Here is an 11,626-nt window from a genome sequence, read left to right as displayed (position 1 = left end):
TTGAGAGTTAATTAATTAAATTAAATTAAATTATTAATGGCAAATCTAATTTCTTTTTTTTATATAAACTAGTTAGCTTTACTAGTTTTAGAGTTACTTTTTTGTTTTGCAATATAAGTTAACTTAGTTAACTAAATCTCTAAAGTCAAGGGACTATTGTGCAAGTTAAGAAAAAAAAACTAATTATAATCAAGCCAATAAGAGAAGCAGAGCCTTTTCATCTTTGCCGCCCAACAACAGCACATAACTCGCTGTCTTCCTTCCTCATCTATTTACTTCGCTGATTTCTCGGGATTAGACGTTATTTCCGCGTTTCCATATCATAGTTCGTTTCCATAAACAACATCTAACAAGCCCCACAAATTCATACAACATGTTTTTGACACTCTCACACCTTCAAAACATCTCTTCGTTCAACCTTGTCGGAGAGCACCTCCAGTCGCGGGAATACCAAACATATCCTTCTTTCAAAGAAGCCGCAACTCTCTCTCTCTCTCTCACTGTTGAACCTTCGCCGGACATCGAAACGCATCGAGGACGACACCGCAAACCTCTGTTTCACCCGTACGTTTCACCGGTGCTCCAAACTAATCCACCGAAAAGATCAAGACGTGCCGGACGATCGGAGAAAACGATCAGAACTTGCGGCTTGTCTGTGTTCGGTATACCTTCTTATCCTTTTGTTTTTTTTTTCTTTCTTCTTCGTTAATCTCCTGTTGATATGCATTTTCGTTCCTCATTATACTCTATTCAACTAACTGAAACTATGAGGATTACATGTAAACAGTTGACCACGAGTTCTGTTATATTTTTTATGAAGTAGACATTTAAGTTAGTGTGTTAATATAGTAAAAAACCATTTAACTCTCAATTTTACTACTGTAGTGGATATCACAAAAAGGAAAATCAACAGGAAGATGTAAAATGAATATCATAAGCCATGTTTATGATAAACGATAAGAAAGAGTTATGGTTTTGATGGTTCTTTTTATGAAAAAGATGAACTATAAAGAAATGACTAATTCCATTTCTTTCCTTTTATCCATAAAAAAAATGCATTAGCCTCTTTATTTTTATTTATTTATTTATTCTTATTTTTATAAAAGTAAAACTTAAGTTGTTAATAACTACAATAGCTAACCGATCTATCAATAATGTTAGAATGTAATTAACAACTTTATTTGAAACTCTTTTCCCTTTTAAAATTTAAACTATTACATCTATGGTTTGACAATTTATTTTGACTCTTATTACAACCTTAAATTTTGTAATAACTAAAAATGACTAACACGTTATTTTAAACTCTTTTATCTTTAATGTAATAAGGTGATAAAATAAAATTCCTAACTAATTAAATTGTAAACTTAAAATGTTAGGGATTGTATTTAACACGCGAATATTAACAAGATCGTTATCGTTTAGGATAACCATTTCATTCGTTCTCTTGGAATTTCTCCAATCCTTACTCGTGCGTTATTACAAGGAACTCTTATACGCAACCACTGTGAGTATACTCGTATTTCCCCCTTTTTACTTTTACCACTTTTGGGGTATAACATGTTTACCTATTAACTTACACATGAACACTTTGTTAAACACATGAACGTTCCTATAACATGCTTGTATACGTGATGACTTGATACTTTAAACTTGGGTTATTCTTATGTGTTGAACTTATCATTAACTTCGTACGAGCCAAACCTTGACATATGTAGCGCTATAGGATTAACGACCCGCCCGTAAACTTGAGGTTATGTCTTGAGCATATTGCGTTTTCTTGGTTTGATATGTTAGACACATGCCATATTTAAGGTTTATCTTGAATCATATGCTTGCCATGAGGAATTGATCACACTTTTTAACTTATGCTATGTACGTACCAAACTTGTATACTCGCCTTTGCTTTTGCATTGAATTGTATTTTTAAACATGTTACAGGTTGATGATGATGAAATGAAAACGGATAGCAAAGATGCCTAGATACTCACTTAGACGTTTAGGTTTAAAGTGTTGTATCAATTTTGTTTATGTTATGATGAACAATGTTGTTATTTGCTTTTCTTGTAATGTTTTGACATTTATTTTGGAAATGAAATTTGGATTATTAAATTATTGTCACAAATAGCGTTATGATGTCTCGAGCAATCTTCACACTTCGTCTCATCCCGATGTTTCCGCCATTGGTTGGGGTGTGACAGATTGGTATCAGAGCCATAACTATAGGGAATTAGGAAAATTGCCATGCTTTTGACCTAGTCTATAGTTAAGCACCAAAATTCGACCATAGTTGCTTCACATGCTACTTTTATGAAATATCTTTACATGTTATTCTTGAAATGTCTCTTACGTGTTATTTTCTTAAAATGCTTTATGTGGTTATACTTGTTATTATTGTTTTGAACATACGTCTTTTACTCATTTATACTAAATTCGAAACCACTTGTAATACACAAACGAGACGACTTCACCAAAATAGGCGTGAAACCCACAATTTGGTGAAAGACTCTCAATCCACCTATTCTTTTTACACGAAATTCGCCACCAAGTTAGGAGTGAGATCCTCACCTTGATGGAAAATTTCCGCTTTCAAATTCTAGTGGACCCTCGTCATAGTGTTGAAATTAAATTTTGACTCGACGAGTACCAACCACACTTAGGATACGAAATCGTCAAGTTAGGGGTGAGACCCGCACCTTGTCGACTAGTTCCACTCCTTCATTTTCATAAATCCCGCCAAGTCTCGAAATTTCAATTGATTTGGGACATGTAGTAACCGGAAGGGTAAATACCATTAACCGACTTGTCGGCGAGAGTATTCCACCTATTAGGCCAAAGCATGCTCCTCAAATTCGAAAGACTTTTCGATCACTTTGGTTAGTCAAAGTTCCGTTTTGGAACCATCCAAATTTTAATCAAACATGTGTTTCTATTATTTATCTTATACGATGCAACCTTTCAAATTCAAAATTCATTTTCGATATTCCCTTTTCACACACACAACATATTAAATCTTTCCATACGTTTATACATATGCATGATTTCATATAAATTAAATTCATATTCCTTGTAACGACAAGTGGAGACATATCATTGAGATAGGAGTGATTTCCTTACCTTGACGATTGACTCCACTTCCCCTTTTTCTTAAAACGACCTAACCAACGAGTTAGGGGTGATTCCCTTACCTAGGTGATCGTTACCAAAACGCCTCTTCAAAATATCTTATTATGCAAACTCAATCATATTTTGTACATAAATTGTTTATCATTATTCAAAATACCTACTTATATCGATTTCAAAATACATTGTTTTATCAAGCGTACTTTCTATCATACAATCTGTTTTTCACTCAACTCATATACACGGGATTCTAAATCATGTCTTAAAACGTTTTATTACCCAAATTTCAATCATTACAAAATACGTTATGCATAACCAATGAGTACTTTATCTTCCTTTACATTTACAAACTATACTCTACTTTCCCAATCAACTCAATCTATTTTGATTCGATAAACTCAAGCAACTAGACATGCACGTCATTTCACGTGTTCTAGTTTATACCTCACGACTACTTCACATGTACTACTCAGTTTTGTTTTTTTTTTTTACTCAAACCTCTTGATCTTATACGTACTTAAATTCATAACATATATAAAATCATTAACTCATACACTAATAGTCGCGATTTATACATTTTACGTTGTACTCATATGTTACACTTATATTCAAATTTATATTCATATTCTTAGAATTATACTTACACTCACGTTTACATTAATATTCATATTCATGACAATACATTTATGCTTATACTCATGTTCATATCATACTCATACGTCATATGTTTATACATACATTCGCATGTGTATTCATAACTTACACTTATACTCATACTTATCTTTCATACATACTCACGAATCATACATTCGTGCCTGTACGCAAGCGGAATCCGAGGGATTCGCTTACGTGGGTCCTACACATACTTAAGCATGGACCTGCTTATATACTTTATTCTTATACGGACACATTCTTATTTTTTTGTGTACCTACCCAAATTCATACACAACTAGTACAAGCTATGCGGATCATGCGACTATCAATATAATCACGGGTGCACACGAGATTATAGTGATAGGCGTATGAGAACCATAGAGTGTACTACTATGTATGGTAAGACACGGAACGTAACATGGCATCGAATACGGAACGGACGTAATGTGGTAAAAACATGGTGGATACGCCGCTGGTACTTCCTATATATAAGTGTTTTCGCCACGTTACCGAACTTTCGTAAAACGTGTCATGAGAAATTCGGTGTTTTACAGACCCATTTAAACCTAATACAACTGTAAACAACTCACAACGCATTATATCCGATTATCCACGACGAGACTTCATTCTTAACATACTACGTTCATCTATCCAACACTTATGCCATTATTATACTTGCACTCTTTAAGAGTCATTCGTTCATTTCTATACTCGTATTAATCTCCTTTATCCTTTTCTTTCATACAAACCTCGTTCACAATCAAGCTTGTTCAATCAATCGCATCCTAACTTATCTCATTACCTTTAAAACCATCTTCCTATTCTTTATTCTTGTGTAAACGTATTTAGTAGGCCGTTAATACTTTATTTAAAGTGCCAAACTTTCTCGTTCCACTCGAAAAGCAATTTATGAATATATGGTCTTATACTACCTTTAAAACATTCTATGCAAACTACCTCACTTTTCATCAAATACAAATCGTTTTATACAAAATTTTCTTTCTTAAATACGACACATTTTTAATACATCCAATTTGAGTTATTCAAAACTGTTTAAGTCCTTTTGGCCTATGCACGCACGTACACGTTTTCACTTATGTTTGATGCCCAAACCATTTTAGACAAACGAACTCTCTTACAAACCTATCTCTTCGTTCTTCAAAATTTCTTACTTTTTCAAAAAAATCTCAAACTCCAAAGTCTCAATTTTAAACGATCATCCTTTTGCCAAAATCTTTTCAAGTCTTCCCCTTGAATAAATTTCGGGACGAAATTTTCTAAAGTAGGGGAGACTGTAACATCCGTCAAAAACGGATATCCAAAAATTCTACCCGGTTCGAAACCCGGATCCTAACTTTTAAACCATAGAAAATTTGTTTCGCAAATTTAATTACCGTTGAGAGTTAATTAATTAAATTAAATTAAATTATTAATGGCAAATCTAATTTCTTTTTTTTATATAAACTAGTTAGCTTTACTAGTTTTAGAGTTACTTTTTTGTTTTGCAATATAAGTTAACTTAGTTAACTAAATCTCTAAAGTCAAGGGACTATTGTGCAAGTTAAGAAAAAAAAACTAATTATAATCAAGCCAATAAGAGAAGCAGAGCCTTTTCATCTTTGCCGCCCAACAACAGCACATAACTCGCTGTCTTCCTTCCTCATCTATTTACTTCGCTGATTTCTCGGGATTAGACGTTATTTCCGCGTTTCCATATCATAGTTCGTTTCCATAAACAACATCTAACAAGCCCCACAAATTCATACAACATGTTTTTGACACTCTCACACCTTCAAAACATCTCTTCGTTCAACCTTGTCGGAGAGCACCTCCAGTCGCGGGAATACCAAACATATCCTTCTTTCAAAGAAGCCGCAACTCTCTCTCTCTCTCTCACTGTTGAACCTTCGCCGGACATCGAAACGCATCGAGGACGACACCGCAAACCTCTGTTTCACCCGTACGTTTCACCGGTGCTCCAAACTAATCCACCGAAAAGATCAAGACGTGCCGGACGATCGGAGAAAACGATCAGAACTTGCGGCTTGTCTGTGTTCGGTATACCTTCTTATCCTTTTGTTTTTTTTTTCTTTCTTCTTCGTTAATCTCCTGTTGATATGCATTTTCGTTCCTCATTATACTCTATTCAACTAACTGAAACTATGAGGATTACATGTAAACAGTTGACCACGAGTTCTGTTATATTTTTTATGAAGTAGACATTTAAGTTAGTGTGTTAATATAGTAAAAAACCATTTAACTCTCAATTTTACTACTGTAGTGGATATCACAAAAAGGAAAATCAACAGGAAGATGTAAAATGAATATCATAAGCCATGTTTATGATAAACGATAAGAAAGAGTTATGGTTTTGATGGTTCTTTTTATGAAAAAGATGAACTATAAAGAAATGACTAATTCCATTTCTTTCCTTTTATCCATAAAAAAAATGCATTAGCCTCTTTATTTTTATTTATTTATTTATTCTTATTTTTATAAAAGTAAAACTTAAGTTGTTAATAACTACAATAGCTAACCGATCTATCAATAATGTTAGAATGTAATTAACAACTTTATTTGAAACTCTTTTCCCTTTTAAAATTTAAACTATTACATCTATGGTTTGACAATTTATTTTGACTCTTATTACAACCTTAAATTTTGTAATAACTAAAAATGACTAACACGTTATTTTAAACTCTTTTATCTTTAATGTAATAAGGTGATAAAATAAAATTCCTAACTAATTAAATTGTAAACTTAAAATGTTAGGGATTGTATTTAACACGCGAATATTAACAAGATCGTTATCGTTTAGGATAACCATTTCATTCGTTCTCTTGGAATTTCTCCAATCCTTACTCGTGCGTTATTACAAGGAACTCTTATACGCAACCACTGTGAGTATACTCGTATTTCCCCCTTTTTACTTTTACCACTTTTGGGGTATAACATGTTTACCTATTAACTTACACATGAACACTTTGTTAAACACATGAACGTTCCTATAACATGCTTGTATACGTGATGACTTGATACTTTAAACTTGGGTTATTCTTATGTGTTGAACTTATCATTAACTTCGTACGAGCCAAACCTTGACATATGTAGCGCTATAGGATTAACGACCCGCCCGTAAACTTGAGGTTATGTCTTGAGCATATTGCGTTTTCTTGGTTTGATATGTTAGACACATGCCATATTTAAGGTTTATCTTGAATCATATGCTTGCCATGAGGAATTGATCACACTTTTTAACTTATGCTATGTACGTACCAAACTTGTATACTCGCCTTTGCTTTTGCATTGAATTGTATTTTTAAACATGTTACAGGTTGATGATGATGAAATGAAAACGGATAGCAAAGATGCCTAGATACTCACTTAGACGTTTAGGTTTAAAGTGTTGTATCAATTTTGTTTATGTTATGATGAACAATGTTGTTATTTGCTTTTCTTGTAATGTTTTGACATTTATTTTGGAAATGAAATTTGGATTATTAAATTATTGTCACAAATAGCGTTATGATGTCTCGAGCAATCTTCACACTTCGTCTCATCCCGATGTTTCCGCCATTGGTTGGGGTGTGACACTAAGTGTTTCTCGAAGATCGATCTACGTTCAGGCTATCATCAATTGCGCATTCAAGAGGAAGACATTCCCAAAACCGCTTTTCGAACTCGATACGGCCACTACGAATTCGTTGTTATGCCTTTTGGTTTAACCAACGCAACCGCGGTTTTCATGGATCTGATGAATCGCGTGTGTAAGCCATTTCTAGACCGTTTCGTCATCGTGTTCATCGACGATGTCTTGATTTATTCCAAGTCGAAAGCCGAACACGCGCAACATCTACGTTTGGTTCTCGAGCTACTCCAGGGGAACCAACTCTATGCCAAGTTCTCCAAGTGTGAATTCTGGCTGGAGGAGGTCCAATTTCTGGGTCACATCGTGAATAGTCAGGGTATTCATGTCGATCCCGCGAAGATTGAAGCAGTTAAGAGCTGGATTACGCCGAAGAACCCGTCCGAAGTTCGTTCTTTTCTCGGACTAGCGGGCTATTATCGACGATTTATCGAAGGATTATCTAAAATCGTCGTGCCGCTTACCGCTCTTACTCATAAAGACAGGTCCTTTGTTTGGGGAACTGAACAAGAATCTGCTTTTCAAACCCTTAAGCGCAAACTCTGCAATGCTCCTGTTCTCACATTTCCAGACGGAAACAACAATTTCATTGTCTACTGTGATGCTTCCAACCTTGGTCTTGGCTGTGTTCTCATGCAACGGGACAAGGTTATAGCTTACGCATCTCGTCAGCTCAAAATCCACGAGAAGAACTATACAACCCATGATCTCGAGCTAGGCGCAGTTGTTTTTGCATTAAAGATTTGGCGACACTACCTGTATGGTACCAAGTGTACGATCTTCACCGATCACAGGAGTTTACAACACATCTTTAATCAAAAAGAACTTAATATGCGTCAACGTCGATGGTTAGAACTTCTTAACGACTACGACTGTGAGATTCGTTATCACCCAGGCAAGGCAAATGTTGTTGCCGACGTGCTCAGCAGACGGAGTTATTTGCTCAGTATCCGCAATACCCAAGCCCAGCACAATCTCGAAGCTCTCATCCGCGAAGCTGAGCATGCCTGTTTTAACGAACGCACCTTGAAGAAGGAGAGAATCTATCACGATGGAGCTCAGCTTGTAAGCAAAGCAGATGGGATTTTCTATTATCTGGACCGAATTTGGATCCCTAAGCGGACCGATTTGTGAAAGATTATAATGAACGAAGCCCACAAATCCCGCTATTCCATTCATCCCGGTGCCGATAAAATGTATCAGGATCTTCATTACAAGTACTGGTGGCCGGGTATGAAACGGGATATCGAGATGTTGGAAGTTGCCTGACTTGTGCGAGAGTCAAGGCTGAACATCAGCGACCTTCTGGCTTACTCGAACAACCTCCAATCCCCATATGGAAGTGGGAGAGTATAGCTATGGATTTCATAACCAAACTTCCGCCCACGCCATCAGGTCACGACAGCATTTGGGTTATAGTTGATCGTCTGACCAAGTCAGCCCACTTTTTGCCAATACGGGAAGACTACAAGGTAGAAAGACTAGCCCGAATTTACACCGACGAGATCATTTGCAATCATGGTACGCCTCGTGACATCATTTCAGACCGTGATGCTCGGTTTACTTCGCGATTGTGGGAAACGTTTCAAGCGGCCCTTGGTACGTCGCTTAACCTGAGTATTGCATTCCATCCTCAAACTGACAGACAGACTGAAAGAACGATCCGTACTCTTGAAGACATGCTCCGCGCGTGTGTCATAGACTTCGGTGGTACTTGGAACAAATACCTACCGTTAGTCGAATTCTCGTACAACAACAGCTATCATGCCAGCATACAAATGGCACCATTCGAGGCTTTATATGGAAGAAGATGTCGTTCGCCTATTGTATGGCACGAGATCGGTCATTCGCAATTAACCGGTCCCGAGTTACTACAAGAAACGACTGACAAAATCCTCCAGATTCGCGACAACTTGTCGAAAGCCAGGGATAGACAGAAAAGTTACGCTGATAGAAGACGCAAGCCCCTTGAATTTGACGTTGGCGACTACGTACTCCTAATGGTATCACCTTGGAAGGGTGTGGTCAGGTTCGGCAAGAAAGGGAAACTAGCGCCTCGATATGTTGGACCTTTTAAGATTCTGGAAAGGATCGGGAAAGTCGCCAACTACCGGAGGAACTCAGTAACGTCCACCCAACTTTCCATGTGTCAAACCTCCGAAAATGCCTAGCTGATCATGATCTGATTGTACCTCTCAACGATCTTCAGGTCAACGAAACGCTACACTTCGTGGAAAAGCCTGTCGAAATCATGGATCGCCAAACCAAGCAACTCAGGCGCTCACGCATCCCTATCGTGAATGTCCGATGGGAAGGCAAACGGGGCGCAGAGTTCACTTGGGAACTCGAAAGCGACATGAAGGCCAAGTACCCACAGCTGTTCAAATGAAGATCTGAAGCGAGAAATTGGTAATATCATCCACGGTGCTGTGCAGCTTCGAGCCTAATTTCGGGACGAAATTCCCTAAACAAAGGGATGCTGTAACACCCCGTGTTTTCGAATGTCAAAGTCAAAGTCCAAGTCAACTTTGACTTCTTTGACTATAATTAGTCTATTTTATGTTTTATTTGTATTATGTGGAGTAAGTGTTGTTAATCAGAATAAATCGAAGTAATCGAATGTTTTATCAACTCGAAACGATTTACGACTATGAATAGTAGGAAGTAACAATGCGATAAAGTTAATCAATCAATAATCAAGCTAATCGAATCATCAACCGAACTCGAGACTCGAACTATGCGAATTTGGTATTATATTACTTGTGTGTGTGCCTTATGTGTTACCTGTGCGTGTTTACTTTATGTTTTGTGTGGTAATCAATCGGATCAATCGAAACTCGAAACTCGAAACTCAAATCGAATGCAATCGAAATCAAATTATGACGAATGGTAACGTAAGGATAGTGTGAAATGTAGATGATTGTATGTTAGATATAGTGATTGGGACTAAAAGTAATTTGAATAGGAAACTCTATCGTACTCGTATCGTCTTCAATCAAAATCGAAATATCAGAAATCGTCGCACCGAACACTCGAACCAGGTTGTTGATCGATCAGGCTGTCAGCCGATCGAACAGCCCAGCCGATCGGACGGACTGTCCGATCGAGCAGGCGGTCCGATCGGGATGCCTGGCCGATCGGCCAGCCCTTTCCTCTTTTGGAGCCTATAAATAGGGCTGTCATTGTCATTCTTTCCACTTTTGGAAACTCTCTGACTGACCAGCTCGTGCTCCTCATCTTTTCTCAGATTTCTTCCGATTCCGGTAAGTTTTCATCCTAAATCTTGTACTTTCTTGATCAATACACATTCCTACACCTTTCTATCTTTCCAATCTTGATTTCTAACCGTGAAATCATCAAGATCTAAGCATTCTAGGATGATGTCATCATGGTGTTCTTCAAGAACATCATGTTTTGGCCTCAATCCACCGTGAATAGCTCGGATCTAACTGATTTCCACATAAACAAGCTAAGATCTAAACAGACCTGGAAACCAAAAACGGTTACTGAATCAGGGGGACCATCACAATTTACCAGTCATCAAAGACAAGAAGTTATTGTTATTGATGAAAATGGAAGACCCAAGACCACAATGGCTTGGGTCTCACAGATATGAACATTCACATGATGTGAAGGATTGAAAGAAGGAATTCCAACTTTCTTTCAACTCTTATACACTCAATGCCTTCAACCCGGTAGAAACGGAGCTTGAGTCAACTCACAAATCATTCTAATGGATGAGTGGTTCAAGATTCGGATTCTATCTACGAGGTTCACCGACTTCGAGATTAAACATCAAACTACCGTTCCGAACAGTTCACCGGCCGGACTTGGGTGATTCCTGTCCGAGCAGGGAAAACCAGTAAGAACGAAAGTTCCATGGTTCAGCTCGTTGTCAAACTACCTCGAAATAACGTCAAATAATCAAAACAGCCATGTGTTAGACGAACAGGCCGACCAGGTCAGGATGCTGACCAAACGGTTAGGCTGTCCGAACGGACAACCCAACGGATCGGACATGTTAGCCTTTCGACCAGGCCAGCCGATCGGCTAGCAAGTGGCTCCACACTTGACAATTTCATGAAGTACAGTATTGAACGAGGTGATGTCCGATCGAACGAGCTGTTTGATAACATTACTCGTCGGATCATGAGATACTATGCTTCAACCCTTAATCAATTTATAACTCGTAGTATTACGAAGTGC

At 37.4% G+C, this 11,626-nt stretch overlaps 2 long non-coding RNA genes across 2 annotated transcripts; both read left to right on the top strand.

Moving 5' to 3' along the window:
* The first annotated feature begins 222 nt into the window (after positions 1-222).
* Positions 223-1,988, top strand: LOC118486666. Its single transcript, XR_004879382.1, has 3 exons — positions 223-662; positions 1,423-1,504; positions 1,939-1,988. It is a non-coding gene; the product is annotated as an uncharacterized LOC118486666 (long non-coding RNA).
* Positions 1,989-5,392: 3,404 nt separating this feature from the next.
* Positions 5,393-7,158, top strand: LOC118486665. Its single transcript, XR_004879381.1, has 3 exons — positions 5,393-5,832; positions 6,593-6,674; positions 7,109-7,158. It is a non-coding gene; the product is annotated as an uncharacterized LOC118486665 (long non-coding RNA).
* Positions 7,159-11,626: the final 4,468 nt, after the last annotated feature.

The sequence above is a fragment of the Helianthus annuus genome, chromosome 14 (assembly GCF_002127325.2).
Source record: "Helianthus annuus cultivar XRQ/B chromosome 14, HanXRQr2.0-SUNRISE, whole genome shotgun sequence".
Lineage (NCBI taxonomy): Eukaryota > Viridiplantae > Streptophyta > Magnoliopsida > Asterales > Asteraceae > Helianthus > Helianthus annuus.
This window is presented reverse-complemented; position numbering and strand designations above follow the sequence as displayed.